Source organism: Protopterus annectens, chromosome 5.part0, assembly GCF_019279795.1.
Source record: "Protopterus annectens isolate FY-2018-M chromosome 5.part0, PAN1.0, whole genome shotgun sequence".
Classification (NCBI taxonomy): domain Eukaryota; kingdom Metazoa; phylum Chordata; order Ceratodontiformes; family Protopteridae; genus Protopterus; species Protopterus annectens.
In genome coordinates, this window is record NC_056735.1 from 552,600,523 (window position 1) to 552,616,240 (window position 15,718).

The following is a 15,718-nucleotide window of genomic DNA, read 5'->3' on the forward strand; positions in this document are numbered from 1 at the left end:
TTTGTTCAGCCACTGACATGCTCATTGACCAGCCTGACACTGATGTCTTACATACTGTGTAGTGTCTCATATTGCCTTGGAGACCATGGATATTGTTTTCCCCCTATGCATTTGGTTATTGAAGTTGTGGGCATGGCACAGCTTTCTTCTCTTTGCCCACAGGGAATTCACAGCAGCCATATATCTCTGCAGCTGAATGTCACTTCAGCCATGTGTCCTCAACCAAATGGATCTAGGACTGTTGAATTAAAGTTGAACAATACGAATCCACTATCACCGAACAACTTTAGCGAAAGTGCTTTCACTGAAAAAGCGCTTTCACTAAAGTGTGTTAAAAAAAAAAACATTAAATTAACATTTTTGCAGGGGGCAAGCCCCCCTGCACCCCCCACACACCCCTACTTTAATATTCTCACTCCAAGATTGCACTACAGTGGGTAAAAGGGAATTTTCCCTTATCCGCACCATAGTACAGCCTCCACAACAGGCATACTTATGCGAAAGTGCTTCTCTGGTGAAAAGCACTTTCGCTATGTATGCCTGGCCATTAGTGATTCGGTGATATTTTCATTCGGGGATCAGTGTGGATCCCAACCAAATATACCACAGGGAAATGTATTGCTGCCTATGACCCTGAACCCCTACATGTACATCAACAGCACGTGGCAGATATAATTCTTTCGCTATTTCTGACATATACTTCACAGAGGGTCCATTTTATGTGATAGATTTATAGACTTCTGTAGGAAAAGATTTATTTATTTATTTGCGAATGTCAGTCCAGATAGGAATTTTTACCCTTTTCATGTGCATAGCAAATGATTCCTTGTTTGATCCCTAGAACAATGCTTCTAAGAAACTGTTTTCTCTTCTTGTCTAGCCATCATGTTTTGTGGCACATTGGCATCTTATTCCCAATAATATGATCAGATTTTATCATTATGCGTCATTCTTTCAGTCCCTGCCTATATTTCTTTCTGCAATCATTTATCTACTTATCCTTTGTTATAAAACACATTGCCACTTCAGTTAAGGATTCCTTAATTATAAACTTATCAAATGAGACTCCCTCCCCTTTCTGCTAACAGATTAACCAAGCATACGTTGTCTATAACCTCAGGTCCCACTCACCCTTGTGCACCACATTACTTGACACTCCATTGTAAACTGATAAACACAGACAACTATGTTTCAGTTATGGCTCCACTCATAAGGGCATACCTCCCAGTAATTATTAAATTAATTTCAACCAACATCAAATTCAGGTTCCTCAAAGAAAATCCATTTTAAAGAAGCTCATAGTAACTGATTTCACAACAGTGTAATTACCTAGGTTATAGTTTCCAAGTTTAATTACAATGACAAACTCAACAGGTAAAATATCTCTCTTAAAGAATTATACCATTCCTCCTCTTAACCTAACCTCCATATTTACTACTTACCTCTACTGCCCTGTTCACCCTTTTTCTTCTCTCTTCCCATCTTTAAATTCCATCAACTCGTATGATTGACATCATAATCTAACTCCTCCATCGTTGCCAGAATAATGTATCCTTGTTCTTCCATCATCTCTTCTTGTCCTTAGTTACTCTCCTTTTTCCCTAATTGTCAGCATATCTCAGAGACTGCTAAACAATGCAAATATTGTATACAGTTCACACTTACCATCTCCCATCATATTTAAACATGTATTCTCTCTCTCTCTTTTTCACCAAATAATGTAAATAATGTAAATATTTCATGTACTTTTATATGTTTTTCCAAACTCTAATAATACTCAGCTTTATTCAGAATATCACTGCCTTTCCTGCCTGTTTGTGTGTTTGTTTGTACGCCCAGGGTGAATCAGAAATATAATTCATCTAGACGAGCATTGTACCTCAGTTAAATGAAACTGAATATATAATACAAAACAATCTACTTTTTTCAGACAGAATTAGTGAGTTCTTCACTTGATTCTAGTTCTTTCTTCATTCTGCCATGCTGGAGTGAAAGAAATTATGCCACCATCATTCTGGATCTCCAAAACTCAGTAAGAGCATAGCCTTGACTATTAAATTGGAACTTATTATCCTCAACTTGTAGATGGCCATGAGCCTTTCTTTTACCTGTCTGTTGTGACTGGTCACCAGTGACCCATCTTGAACTTGATGAGGCTGTGGCCTACATTAACACTAACTTTCTTCAAATCCTAGATTACCATGCACCTTATTGCTCTACTAGAATAAGAACCAAATCTGTCCCATGGCTCACAAAACAAACTAGGCAAAAGATGCTCCTCATAAATAAAATCTGGGCTAAATGGAGAGCTACGAAATGTCCATCAGATCACCTCCACTTTAAACAGTTAAGAAATGCCACCAAGAAGGATATTCTTAGAGACAAAAAAGTCTTCTACCTTCACCTCCAACAAACCAGTCAACAAACTCCACAAAAATTTTGGTCAGGGATAAACAAACTTCTTCAGCCAGGTCACTCTACTACTCCTGCCCCAGCAGGTTTCAACCATAATAACTCCAACCAGATCCCTGATGCCTTTAATAACTACTTTACAGAAGCCATTAAAACCCTAGCCAATTCTATACCTCCTTTTACTGCTTCCCCACTAAATACCTCCAAGACTTCATCTCCTACCTTTCAAATACAACCTGTACCTACATCTCTCATCTGTAAGCTACTTCAAAAACTGAAACCTTGCACCCCTTCTGCTGACCGTCTCCCATCTGAATACCTACAAATGGCCACAAAAGCCATAGACTATCCCATCTCTAATCTTATTAACAGAACTATCTCAGAAGGCAAAATCCCTACCATATGGAAAGTATCCCACATCATCCCTCTACATAAAGATGGATCTTCTATTGAGCTTTCTAACTTTTGACCTATTGCCTTACTCTCCCCTTAGCTAACATAATGGAAAATGTATTCATAAACAACTACTTAACTACCTAATACAAAATAACCTACTAGCAAACTGCCAACATGGCTTCAGACATTTCCATAGCACGACTGCCCTCTTATCCATCACCGACTCTATAAATAAAAATCGTAACAATAACTCTTTTTCCTCTCCACTATTTATTGACCTGTCAAAAGCCTTTGATATGGTTAAACATAACTTACTTCTAGACAAACTAAATGCCCATTCTCTTGATCCACAAGCATTACAGTGGTTTAGGTCTTATCTGGAAAATAGACAGCAAGCAGTACTCTGGGATAACAATCTGTCTTCATTACTTCCAGTAAATATTGGAGTACCACAAGGCTCCATATCTTAGGTCCCCTTCTTTTTTTACTTATTTATTAACAATCTACACATGAACATACCTCTAGCCACCTGCATTCAGTATGCAGATGACTCCACCTTAATCTGTACAGCTAAGAATATAGCCTCTCTCCAGTCCCTCACCCAAACTGTTTTTCATAATGTTGAAAATTGGTTTATGCAACATTGCCTCCTCCTCCTAAATCCCAAAAAAACAAAACTACTGCTTTTTACTCCAACTCATAAATCACCTAATCCATTCTTCTCTGTAACCTCTAATAGTGCTACCAACATAACCCCAGATACTACAACCTGCCTACTAGGTGTAACAATTGATAATCGTCTCAACTACGATGACCACATCAACTCCACCATAAAATCTGTTAACATAAAACTTGGTACCCTCTATAGAATTAAACCCTTCCTTACCCCTTCTGCCAGGAAAACTATTGCCCAGATCCACCTCATTTCTACCCTTTTCTATGCCTCTGCTGTATATACTAACCTATCTAAAAACAACCTCTCCAAACTTTCCACCTGTTATAATAGCATAGCTAGATTCATCACATGCTCCTCCTTTAAAACTCACCACTGCCTCAACCTCAAACAACTTGAATGGCTAGAACTGCAGAACCATATACTCTGTCAACAATTACTTATCACTCAAAATATCATATACCACCCCAACAACACCCCTATCCTCACTAATCTGATTACACCATATAAAAATCTAGCTACACTATGCCCTGCAAATAAGCTCCTAGTTTCCTCGATTAAATCTAACAACAAAGCTGGTGATTCACTTTTCTCGAACACAGCAGGTAAAAACTGGAATCAGCTTCCTTCTGAATTATCAACCCTTGCTTTTTTATTTAAAAAACATCTTAAAGAACATCTTAAACTCATTGGCTTTGTCCATGTGCTAACAGACTGATATATTTTTCCACTTCCTGCTCTTACCCCTTTCCCTACTCCTCTAACCTTTGCCCCCAAATCTAGTTACTACTCTTTTCTTCATAGTAAGAGGATAAAATATAAGGGCTTTTCTCTCTTAATTGGGTTTTGCTCATACCTACTATTGTGTTTAGTATAATTTTTTAGTATAATTTTTATAGATTATAATTTTATTATTATAATTTTTCTATTGACCAATGCTGCCTTTGTATTGTGATTTTACATGTCTTTTTATATATTGTTAACTTTGTCACTGTTCATGCTTGGAGCTTTTCTCCCCGGGCCTCTACTGAAAATGGACATATATCCAGTTAGACTAGCCCGGTCAGCAAATGTAAAATAAAATAAAAAAAAATTGTGATACTGGGCTTCTCCATTGCAATTTGTGGTGCCATTAATTAGGTCACTACAGAGACATATGACATACATAACATCTTACCAAGCATACTTCCCTTTTGTAATATTACATATTCTGTGATGTATAGAAGAAGACGTGGAATGGATATTTTGTGTGAATAGACAGAATGACATTCATGCATGTACCTACACACACACACACACACACACACACACACACACAAATACTCACACATGGTCTATATGAAATTAGAGAAAATGACTTCAGGGTAGCCCATTTATTGACCCGTGTGTATCACATTATCATTAGCTCAGCCGAGAATAACGTAAGTAAATACTATTTTTTTCTGAACTGCATCTATATACATTTTGGTGCTAACATTCTGAAATACATTCAAGTAAACATGTTTTTATTGGGTCAAGCCTCCTGCATCCTCCACACCCAATGACTCAACACACATATTGTTTATCTCTATATATATATATATATATATATATATATATATATATATATATATATATATATATATATATATATATATATATATATATATATATATATGTATATGTACATGCATATATGACCACAAGGCCTTCTATAGTTATGTAAAGAATCTCCACGGCAATACCCAGATTTGCACTAAGCTACTGCACAATGGTACCTCCTAAACCAAGCCAACAGATATTGCCATTATACTGGCTGACAGATTCAGTGCCAACTTTACCCCCCCCCCCCATAGAACCAATCACAGTACCAGTAGATGGGCAGGCACCAAGTATTACTGCTGCACAGGTTAAAACAGCACTGTCCAAGGGCAAGAATACAGCTTTGATGGGACCTGACAATATCACTGACTGTGTTTTACATGAACAACAGAGTGAACTGGCACCTCACCCATGTGCCCTGTTCAATCACAGCCTCACCTCAGGCTTTGTCCCTACAAAATGGTGCACTGCTATAGTCATCCATCTCCACAAAGAAGGAGCTCTAAAGACCCTGGGAACTATTGCCCCATTAGCCTGATGAGTCTGATATGCAAAGCTATGGAACACATCATCATGGACAATAAACAAGGATATAGGGAATCTCCAAACTCTTGATCCTACACAGTTTGGTTTTGTGAAGAGTAGATTATGCCTGCTCAATTTGGTCGACTTCTTTGAGTCAGTCACCCGAGCTGTGGATGAAGGTAAGTGGTTCATATAGCCTACCTTGATCTGGCCAAGGCCTTTGAAACCATTGCCCACTCAGGAATCATAGAAAAACTCACTAAGCTAGGCATCAACCACTACATCACTAGGTGGGTTGCAAACTGTCTCACAGATAGAACCCACTGTGTGAAAGCAGCTGACTCCAAGTCAGACTCCAGACCAGTCACGAGTGGAGTCCCACAGGTTTCGGTCCTGGGTCCTCTTCTGTTTGGTATCTACTTCTGTGAAGTCCAGACCAACACAAAGAGACTCTGGCTGACAAAGTTTGCAGATGATTGCATGTTGGTAGCTATTATTAACTCCCCAAGTGATGTTGACATCCTGCAGAAAGGCCTCACTGAGACCAACGACTGATGTCAGAACCATGGCCTTAAACTCAATGCCAAAAAATGTGTCATCACCCCCTTTGGGAAAAACAGGTTCCCTTGAATTACCACATCGATCATAGTCCACTGAACACAGAAAGCATTATAAGAGATCTGGAAACACAGGTTGACAGCAACCTTTCTTTTGACCACCACATTGCCACTGTGGTCAGACAGTTCTTCTATGTGGCACATCTCATTACTAAGGGTTTTGCATCCAGGAAGAAAGAGGTCATTGTCTCCCTCTACTCTTCCCTCATTAGGCCAATCATCGAGTACAATGCCCCATTTGGCATGTACTTCATTAGACACCTTCAACAACTGGAGAGGCTACAAAAGTACCTCACAAAGAGGATCCTAGGCCTTAAACACTTGTCCTATTTGGACAGACTCAAAAAATTCCAACTATTCTCTGTCTCATATTGCCTACTTAGAGGCGATCTCTGCTTGACATACAAAGCCATGTCTGACACAGCTCTGTCAGAAATGTTACATCTAAAGAAATCCTAATCCCTCCACACCACATGTTCCAGAAACCTCAACCTCATTGCCACAATCAACAGAACATGCTGGAGGGACAGGTTCATAACCCAGAGACTGCCCATGCTATGGAATAGACTTCCCATACATGTCAAGCAGAGCACCTCACTGGCCCCTTTCAAGAGAACTCTTGATGAGTGGATAGGAAATAGAAAATTCATCCTAGGGATCACTCCAGTGGCTCTACTCGACAGAGGCACTGGGAACTAAGGTCAGGTGGCACAATGCCAGGGTAATCCTATGGGCTAGGCTTGTAAAGGCTCCAGGGCCATTAGCCTAATACACACACACACACACACACACACATATATATATATATCTATCTATCTATATATATATATATATATATATATATATATATATATATATACACACACACACACACACATATATATATATCTATATATATATATATATATATATATATATATATATATATAAATATAAAACTTTAACATCTCATAACCTTGGAGAAGGCAAAATACTTATAATGCCTTCTTAGATTTTGCATAGACCTGCTATCTGTGCTGACATAGTGAAGTACTGTTTTTTTTTTTTTGTCTGCACTATATATTCAGTTGTGAGTTCATTGAGCACAATAATGGTTATTTGCGTGAGCGTATAAATATACTTCTGCTAGAACTACACAATGTTCCTTTCTTTCTCAGTTCAGATGACATGATACATCAGAAATTTAACTTCTCTTAGGATGTAATTACATCACAACCAGAAAATGGTATCCATCAACTCTCTTCCAGGCTTATCAAGACAAAATAACTGTTAAACTCCTCAAAAACCAAAGCCATGCTCATTAGTATTAATAAAAAAATAAATAAATAAATAAAACTCACAATGGTGTCCACCTCTTAGCATATTAAAGACCTCAATGGGAACACAAACGAGATAACCTCTTCCTCTTTCAAATATCTAGGGGTTTGACTAGAACAAATCTTAAAAGTTAAATTACATATAGATAAAAAAAGGGGATAATACTTAGTCATTTAATGTTCTGCTCCATAAGAAATTTCATATTTTCTTTCTCCCATAGCAAGAGTGGGTCTAGTGAAAGGGGTCTTTCAAGTAATACTTGAGTATGCTCTTCCCCTAAATTCTTCAACTTCAACCAAAAATGTTAGGGCACTCCAATTATTATCAAAAAGATTTGCCAAAATATTACAGTGGCCCCCAAGTAGGAACACCATTGCATTATTGTATACAATGCACAGTGGCTTTCCATTAAATAAAAAGCTGCACTCCTATTCAGATCTATTTGATTCAAACTCAAACTTAAAACCTTCCCACTCTTTGTTTCTGAACTCACATTGAGAATTGCTTCCTACAGTCATCAAATACAAAGTCACACTGCATCTATACTACAAACACATCAAACTAAGTTTCAGTAAATACTGACTATGAATAAGAGGGATAAAGCCCTGACTATATTCTTGGTGACCACAGTTCAGTTAGTGGCTTACATGGCTACAGAAGCTGGTCGGGGAAGAAGGGACAGAGCAGTTACTGCTGCTTCCCCATCCTGTGGGGAGGGAGGTGGTTCTAGCCTGCCAATTAAATGAGGCCTGGTGGAAGCAGTAAGTGTTTCACCCATGGATTATGAGTCAAGAAAGCCTGCACTGGTATTGAGCACTACCATTAGTGACCTAAGTTCTTTGGAGGGCATTAATTGTGGATCTCAGTAGGTTACTGAAGAGGAAGGCGTGCTCCACCTGATGAGAGAGTACGCTGTCCCACAGGGCCAACAAAATGGCATGCTTTCCACCAACTGACTGCCACTATTGGGGAATGAATGGGCCACAGAGTTCTTGCCTAGACCAGGCTAGATCCTGTACGCGCGTGTGTGTGTGTTTGTGTGTGTGTGTGTGTGTGTGTGTGTGTGAGTGTGAGTGTGTGTGTGTGTGTGTGTGTGTGCGTGTGTGTGTGTGTGTGTGTGTGCTCTCTGAAAATATTTAGTACATTACATTTTGTTCTACTTATAAATATGCTTTTAAATTGTAAAAACTTATGGGGGTTTTTTTTAGCAAAGACCACACCAATAATCTCTATCTCAAGTCTTGACCTTCTCTTTTTATTTTCATTTCTCTGACTTTTCATTAGTCCATAAGTAAATTTTGTAGATGTGTTTTACTGTTAATGTGTATATTTTATAGACATGACTATTTGGTGTTCATTCTTCCTCTGTAATTTTACTATTTTTTTGTTGTGGTCATATATGGTGGTAATAATTTCTTTACTCTTCATACTATAAATATTATAGTACTCATAAATAGTTTTATCACTCCTATATTTCTCTGCAGTAACTCTGTATCCTCCAGAATGAGCCTGAAATTAGCCAGTTTGGATTGGGCCTCTACCCTAGTAAACAAACACAAATAAAATAAACATCATCCTAAGAAAAGCAGGCAAACCAAGCTGACTCTTTTTCCCATATACTCTAATGGGAGACAAATCATATAGACTTCAGTGTAACATATGAATTCACTGGTAATACCTTATTTCATCTTGTCATCCCCTCACTTATTGCATCTCATTCATCAGATCTCCCTCTTCACTTCACATCTGCCACTCTTCCTCTCCTTTCTACTCCTCTTCCCTCTGCATGCATCTCTCACAATTTGTCTTTTCCCCATGGTATCTCTTCCTGCAACTATTCACACTCACATCTAATGCATTCATACTTTTCCATATAATGATATGCTGGCATCCCTGTAGCATAATCCATCTCAGCCATTATGGTTAATCTTATCGGAAAAGTCTGCAAAACATAATTTCATTTTTACATTGATGTTTTGACCTTGTAAGCTGCTTCTTGAACTAAATATCACAGCATATTCTGGCATCCCTAAATATGTATATGTTTTTGGCATGTCTTTGTATGTGTAAATATGTTTTGTTCATTTCTTATGTAATCCTATTCACCTGGGCTGTCCCTATAAATAGTGCATTGACAGCAGTGTACTACCCTGGTAAACTAATATTTTATTTATTTATTTATGTATTTATTTATTTATTTATTTGACATTTGTTAACTGGGAAAGTCCACTGGGTCAGAAACCTATTTCCAGTGTAGGCCTAGGGAGAAAAGCTCCACAAATATTACATACAAAAAAAAAATGGGCAGAGCAAATTTTTAATAAAACACAAAAATCAGTTAATTACTACAGCATCATAAAGTTAACAGGTTGTTACATGCATAATAACATATAGGTCACTTAGTAAAACATCCTACATATGGTACATACATCATAATAAGAATATGGGTACAGTGTGCCACTGTAGCTACCTGACTTGGAAGGAAAGTTCAGTAGGAGGAAGTATAGTAAGGAAAGGTGTAATATTTGCTTGGAGGTAGAGAAGTGATGATATGAATAGAAAAAAATAGGTAGTTTGGTGGTAGATTATAGTATGATGACAGAGATATGGAAGTAGCAGGATGGCGATATGAAGGATAACGTAATATAACTGAGTTATGTTAGTAGGCGGATGGAGGTGCAAGAGATAAGAAGGTAAGGTATATTTATGGTGGCCTGTGTTTTGGATAAAGGGACAGATGTGATTGTTGAGAAAGTATTTATTTAGAGTTATTTTGAAGGCGTTTAATGAATCTGTGAGGGTGATATCTGGGGAAGGGCATTCCAAATCCTAGCTATGGCATAGGAGTAGAGGCTATGTCCAGCTCTTTAATTTGGTTTCACAGTGGTTACAAGTTGTTTGTTGGTAGATCGTAGATTTTGGAGTGGAGAGTAGGGTCATAGGATGTGCTGAAGGGTAGGGCAGCTATTGGGTGTGTAAATTAGTTTATGTGCTAGAGTTAGTTGGGTGAAATCTAGGTATTGTTGGAATTCTAGCCAGTTAAGCTCCTTAAGAGCTTGATAGTAATGTGATCAATATGGTATACCAGTTGCACATTTGTCAGTTTTGTGGTAGCATGACTGGAGTTTGTTTTTGAGAGATTGCTGAAGATGGGGGCTCCATATAGGAGGGATGGGAAAAAGAGACTATTTGCAAGTGCTTTTTTAGTGGGTTTATCCATAAAACGTTTTTGTCTATATAATCTGGCAAGACTGAAATGTGTTTTCTTATTGCACTAAGTATGTGTTGTTCGAAGGAGAGTCTGCTCTCTGTGGTAATCCCTAGTAATTTTGTATTAGTTACTATTTCTATTTTTGTCTTGTTGTTGGTGTATATGGTGAATTCCTGTGAGATTGGCTTGGTTGAAAATAACATAAGGTTAGTTTTCTTTGCATTAAGTAGAAGTTTTGCTTCGGTTAACCAAGTTTTGACTGATGTAAAGGCATTTTGTGTTAAGCTTAGCAGATTGTGAATATTGTTAGAGGATGTGATGATGGTGGAGTCATCTGCATATTGGATAAGTGTGCTTTGAAGCGAGGCAGTATGTAGTTTACTTATGAAAATATTGAAAAGCAGAGGCCCTAAAATAGACCCTTGGGGGAGTCCTGTTTTATTGACTAGATATTCAGATATACTACCTTACTGTCTTACACTTTGCTGTCTCCTTCGTACGTAACATGATAACCATTTAAGGGTAGATTGAGAGCATCCAACAGTTACTAGCTGTATAAGGAACTTAAGATGAGACACTGGGTCGAATGCCTTTGATAGGTCTAGTGAAATTACTGAGTTTATTAGGCCAGAGTCAAGGCTTTGTTCATAGTGTCTGAGAAGGAAAGAAGAGCAGTGATGGTACTATGTGCTTGACGGAAGCCCTGCTGAATTGGTGTAAGGAGGTTGTTAACAGTAAGATATTTCATTAGTTGAGTGTGAGTACATTTTTCAAAACGTTTAGAAAGAGGAGAGAATAGATATGGCTTAGTAGTTAGAGACTTTGTTGGTATTGCCACCTTTGTACAGTAGGGTTATGATGGATTTCTTCCACAGTTTGGGACAACTGGATTCTGTGATAATTCTCTTGATGAGGATACTAATAGGGAGATATATTGCATCGGCAGCAAGTTTTACATATTCTGAGGGAAGATTGTCGGCAGATAGGGAGCAAGATTTTAGCTTTTTGAGAAGTTTGTGCACAAGTGAGTTGGGAACAGTATTTAGAGAGAAGGAACTGACTGTATGGGTGTTAGTTTGAGTTATATGTAGTGGGTCTATATTATCAGAGGTGCTAGAGAGAGTGCCAGGTGGTGATTGATTTATTAGGTTAGTATACTATTAAAGAAGTGGGAGTTGAAGAGATGAGCTATTTTGTCTGGATTTTTGTCTGGGCTGGAGAGGTGTTTTGTGGGGTTCCAGGGTTAAGGAGTGAGGAGACAGATTTCCAGAATTTCTTTGGGTTGTTTGTTTGGTTGAGTAGTTTCTGAGAAAAGTAATATTTTTTGTCTGCAATAACCTGTTTTTTAGTTAAATTTCATGGTTGTCTGTATTTAAGTTGGGTGGTTTCATTTTTATTTCTGTGCCATTCTTTCCAGGAACAGGCTTTTGATAACCAGGATGCATGGTTTTGTTTAGTCCTATTGATACAGATGGTAACTAGACTGTATCTAAGAAAACTCTGTTAGGGTGGCTCACAGCTTCTTTAAGAGGTAATATGTTTAGAGTGGTTCAGTTGATATATTTTAGCATATTATTGAAAATAGCTGGATTTCTAGTTGTTTTACAGGTATGGGATTTTTTGTCATGGGTTTAGCCTCTATAGGTGTATACTGGTGAGTGATCATTAAGGATATTGAGTAGGGTACCAGTAGCTTTATATTTCTGAGGTTCTGTGACCAGGACCCAATCTAAGATTAGGCTCCACTGGTTATTGTGCATTTGTGTGGGACTAGTACTTAGTTTGGTGTACCCATGTAGATTAGTACGTGTGGGGGAATCAGAGATTAGTTAATTCCAGTTAATGTTAGTATCACCAAGTATGAGATTTTCATTGGTTAGATTTTTTTGGTAGTCCAGTCAAGATCTAATATAGGGATGTTTTGTTCTGGCGGGATGTACAACACTATGGTTTTTAGTTGTTTGCAGTTGTTTGTAGCATTGCTATGAGAAGTTCTGCACTCTGGAAAGCTAGAATACATTTAGAGATACAGGTTATTGTTAAATAGTTATGGTAGATTAATGCTGCGCCTCCGCCTTTTTTATAACTCTATTGGCTCGAAAAATATTATAACCTGGAGGAATTATTTCAGTATCTAGAATATGAGGATTAAGCCAGGTTTCAGTTATGGCTACTATATCCAAAGAATAGTGTGAGAGCCACCTGTGAAATTTGGTAATTTTGTTGCAGATACTATGTATGCTTAGTGTGATAAGTAGGAGATTTTTTTTGCTTAGGAAGACTGGAGGGAGGTTGTTGGGAGAATATGTCCAGGATTAGAATGAATGTCTCCACATTTGGTTAGTCATAGCAAAAGGTTTAAAAGAAGTTGAATTTGGTTGTGTACCTAGGTAGTGAGTGGAGTATTTGTTTGGTGAGGTAGGGTAGGATATGGAATTTTGTAAAGTGTGTATAAGTACGATTGAAAAGGGTGGGGGATATATTGGAAACGCTATCTAGGTGGGTTTGAGGAGGAAGGGAAAGAGTAGGTTATTTGTGTATAATGGAAGTATATAGGATGCTGGAGATGTGGTTTGGGTTAGAAAGCCTAGTGATATAAAGAGGCATGTAGGAATCAAGTTGAATTTTAAGGCAATTGGCATGGTCAGAGATTAAGTAGTAGGGATGAAATATAAATAATGAACCAAAGGGTAGGGGAAAAGGTTATTAGGATGTGCTGTTAAAAAGAAGATGGGGAGAATGTGGTGTTAATTGGTTAGTTGGTTTGGCGGAGAAGTGCAGAGTGGGGTGATGTATTGATTTGCTAATTGGTTTGGGGGAGGAGGCTAGTGAAATATAAAAGTATGGAAAGAGGGGGTGGGTAGGAATGGGGATAGGTTAGGGAAGCGGAGTGAGTGTAGAGAGGGTGAAGAGAGGGGGCTGAACCCTGATGCCAAAGTATCCAAATCCTAAAGAAACTATCAGTTACAATGGTCTACAGCAGGTCAGAGTAGACATTAGTGTTTGAGGAGCTCTGTCCAGGAAATTAAAATAGAAATGTCAATTTTGGCAAACCTTCTGTATCTAATATTACCCTATGTACTTTATATGGACTAAAACTGACATCTTGTAGTAAGGGGCGGTGTGGGGATGAATCATAGGGAACCTGTCAGTGTACAAGCCGCTTGTACAATAGTAACAGGACTGTTATAATTTAAACCACAGACTATGCAGCCTCTAGGATAGCAACACACTTTGTTTGCACCTAAAACTTGTGTTTCCCTGGATTGGATGCAGTAGGATCATCCGTGGGTGATGGGGAGAAAGCAACCGCAAAGAAAGATTGTTATAACTGTAAATAAAAAAAGAAAAATAAAACATATAAGAGCAAGTTACATGTGGGGAGAGAACAAGAGTAGGTAGTAAGGTGAGGTGAAGGATTAGATAGTTCTATGCAATGGCAGTATGCAAGGTATGCATGGAAGTGTAGGACAGTGTACCAAATGCAAAACAAAAATGTAAGAAATAGAAATATGCTAGTGCTTATCCATAATTCTAACTCGAAATGTATCCCCTTTAAAGGTTCAAAATAGCATCAAACATTTCACTCTCTTGAAACTAGCACAACAAGCAAATGCAGTAACTCTAACAGTGCCATGTAATATTGCTAGCGACTAACAGTTAGCTGTAATAAGGTGGTAAATAGTCGATATTCCTGGCCTAAGACAACAGTTGTATGCAACTTTATGTTGGTAGGGTCTAACAGTTGGATCTAATAAAGTAGTGATATGACATGCAATGCTGTTTCATCCTGTTACCTATTAAAAAGCAGTAAACAGTAATATCAATAACGAAACTAATGTGGTTTTGCTAGCAATTGCAGGTGAAACAGTAAAATAACTAGCAAAGCAATTTCTTCCTGGTAGCACCTAACAGTTTAATGAAATGGCTTGCAATAACAACCTAAATTGTATCTTCACAGGGACACTGGAGCAACACCTTGAGCTATACCAGGGGGCTCCAGTGTGACACAGTGGAGAAACAGCCAAGAAGCATAGAAGAACAGGTTACTTAAGCAATAATAAAAATGAAAAAATGCACAATAAGGAAGAACTTATAGGGGAATATGCATATAAATAAATAAATAAATAAGAAAGTAAGTAAATAAATAACGGTGTACTTTTTATAGACATGGCTATTTGGCATACATTCTTCCCAGAATTTGCATTAATTTGTTCTTCATGGTGCTCATATGTGGTTTATGAGTTCTTGTTTTATTAGTGCACATATATATTTTATTTGTAACATTTTTTTCTTCTTCATAACTATGAATGTTATACTATTCATAGGGTATTTTATCTTTCATATATTTCTCATCTGCAGCTGTCAACCCCCTGAATGAGCCTGAAATGTCTAATTGGGATCAGTCCTCTACTCCAGGAAACAAACACAAGTAAAATACAATAAAGATCATCTTAAGAGGGAAAAAAAGCTGTCTCTAGATCCCCATATACTCTAACAGGGAAAAACCAGCTCAGTCTAAAATAAATGCATAAATTATAATGACAACCTACGGTGCACATAATAAAAACAAAAACAGTACAGAGTCATCACAGAGAATTATAATCAGCTAATCAAAACTTGAAAAACAAAGTGCATATTAAAATAACATAAGGAAAAATATTTTTCCCATTCACATGAAAGCAAATTAAAAAAAAAGTTAGAAGGTCACACTGGAAAACCAATCAGAAAAAACTAAATGAAAACTCCAGCCAAGCTAGAAATTCCAATGAGTGACCTCCCAAACCTGCTTTTACAGAGGCACATGGGATATATGCAAATGACCCCTATGAACATCAGGTGTTTCAGCTATATGGCCTGATGTTCATAGGGTCATTTGCATATATCCCATGTGCCTCTGTAAAAGGAGGTTGGGAGGTCACTCATTGGAAGTTCTAGCTTGGCTGGAGTTTTCATTTAGTTTTTTCTGACTGTTTTTTCAGTGTG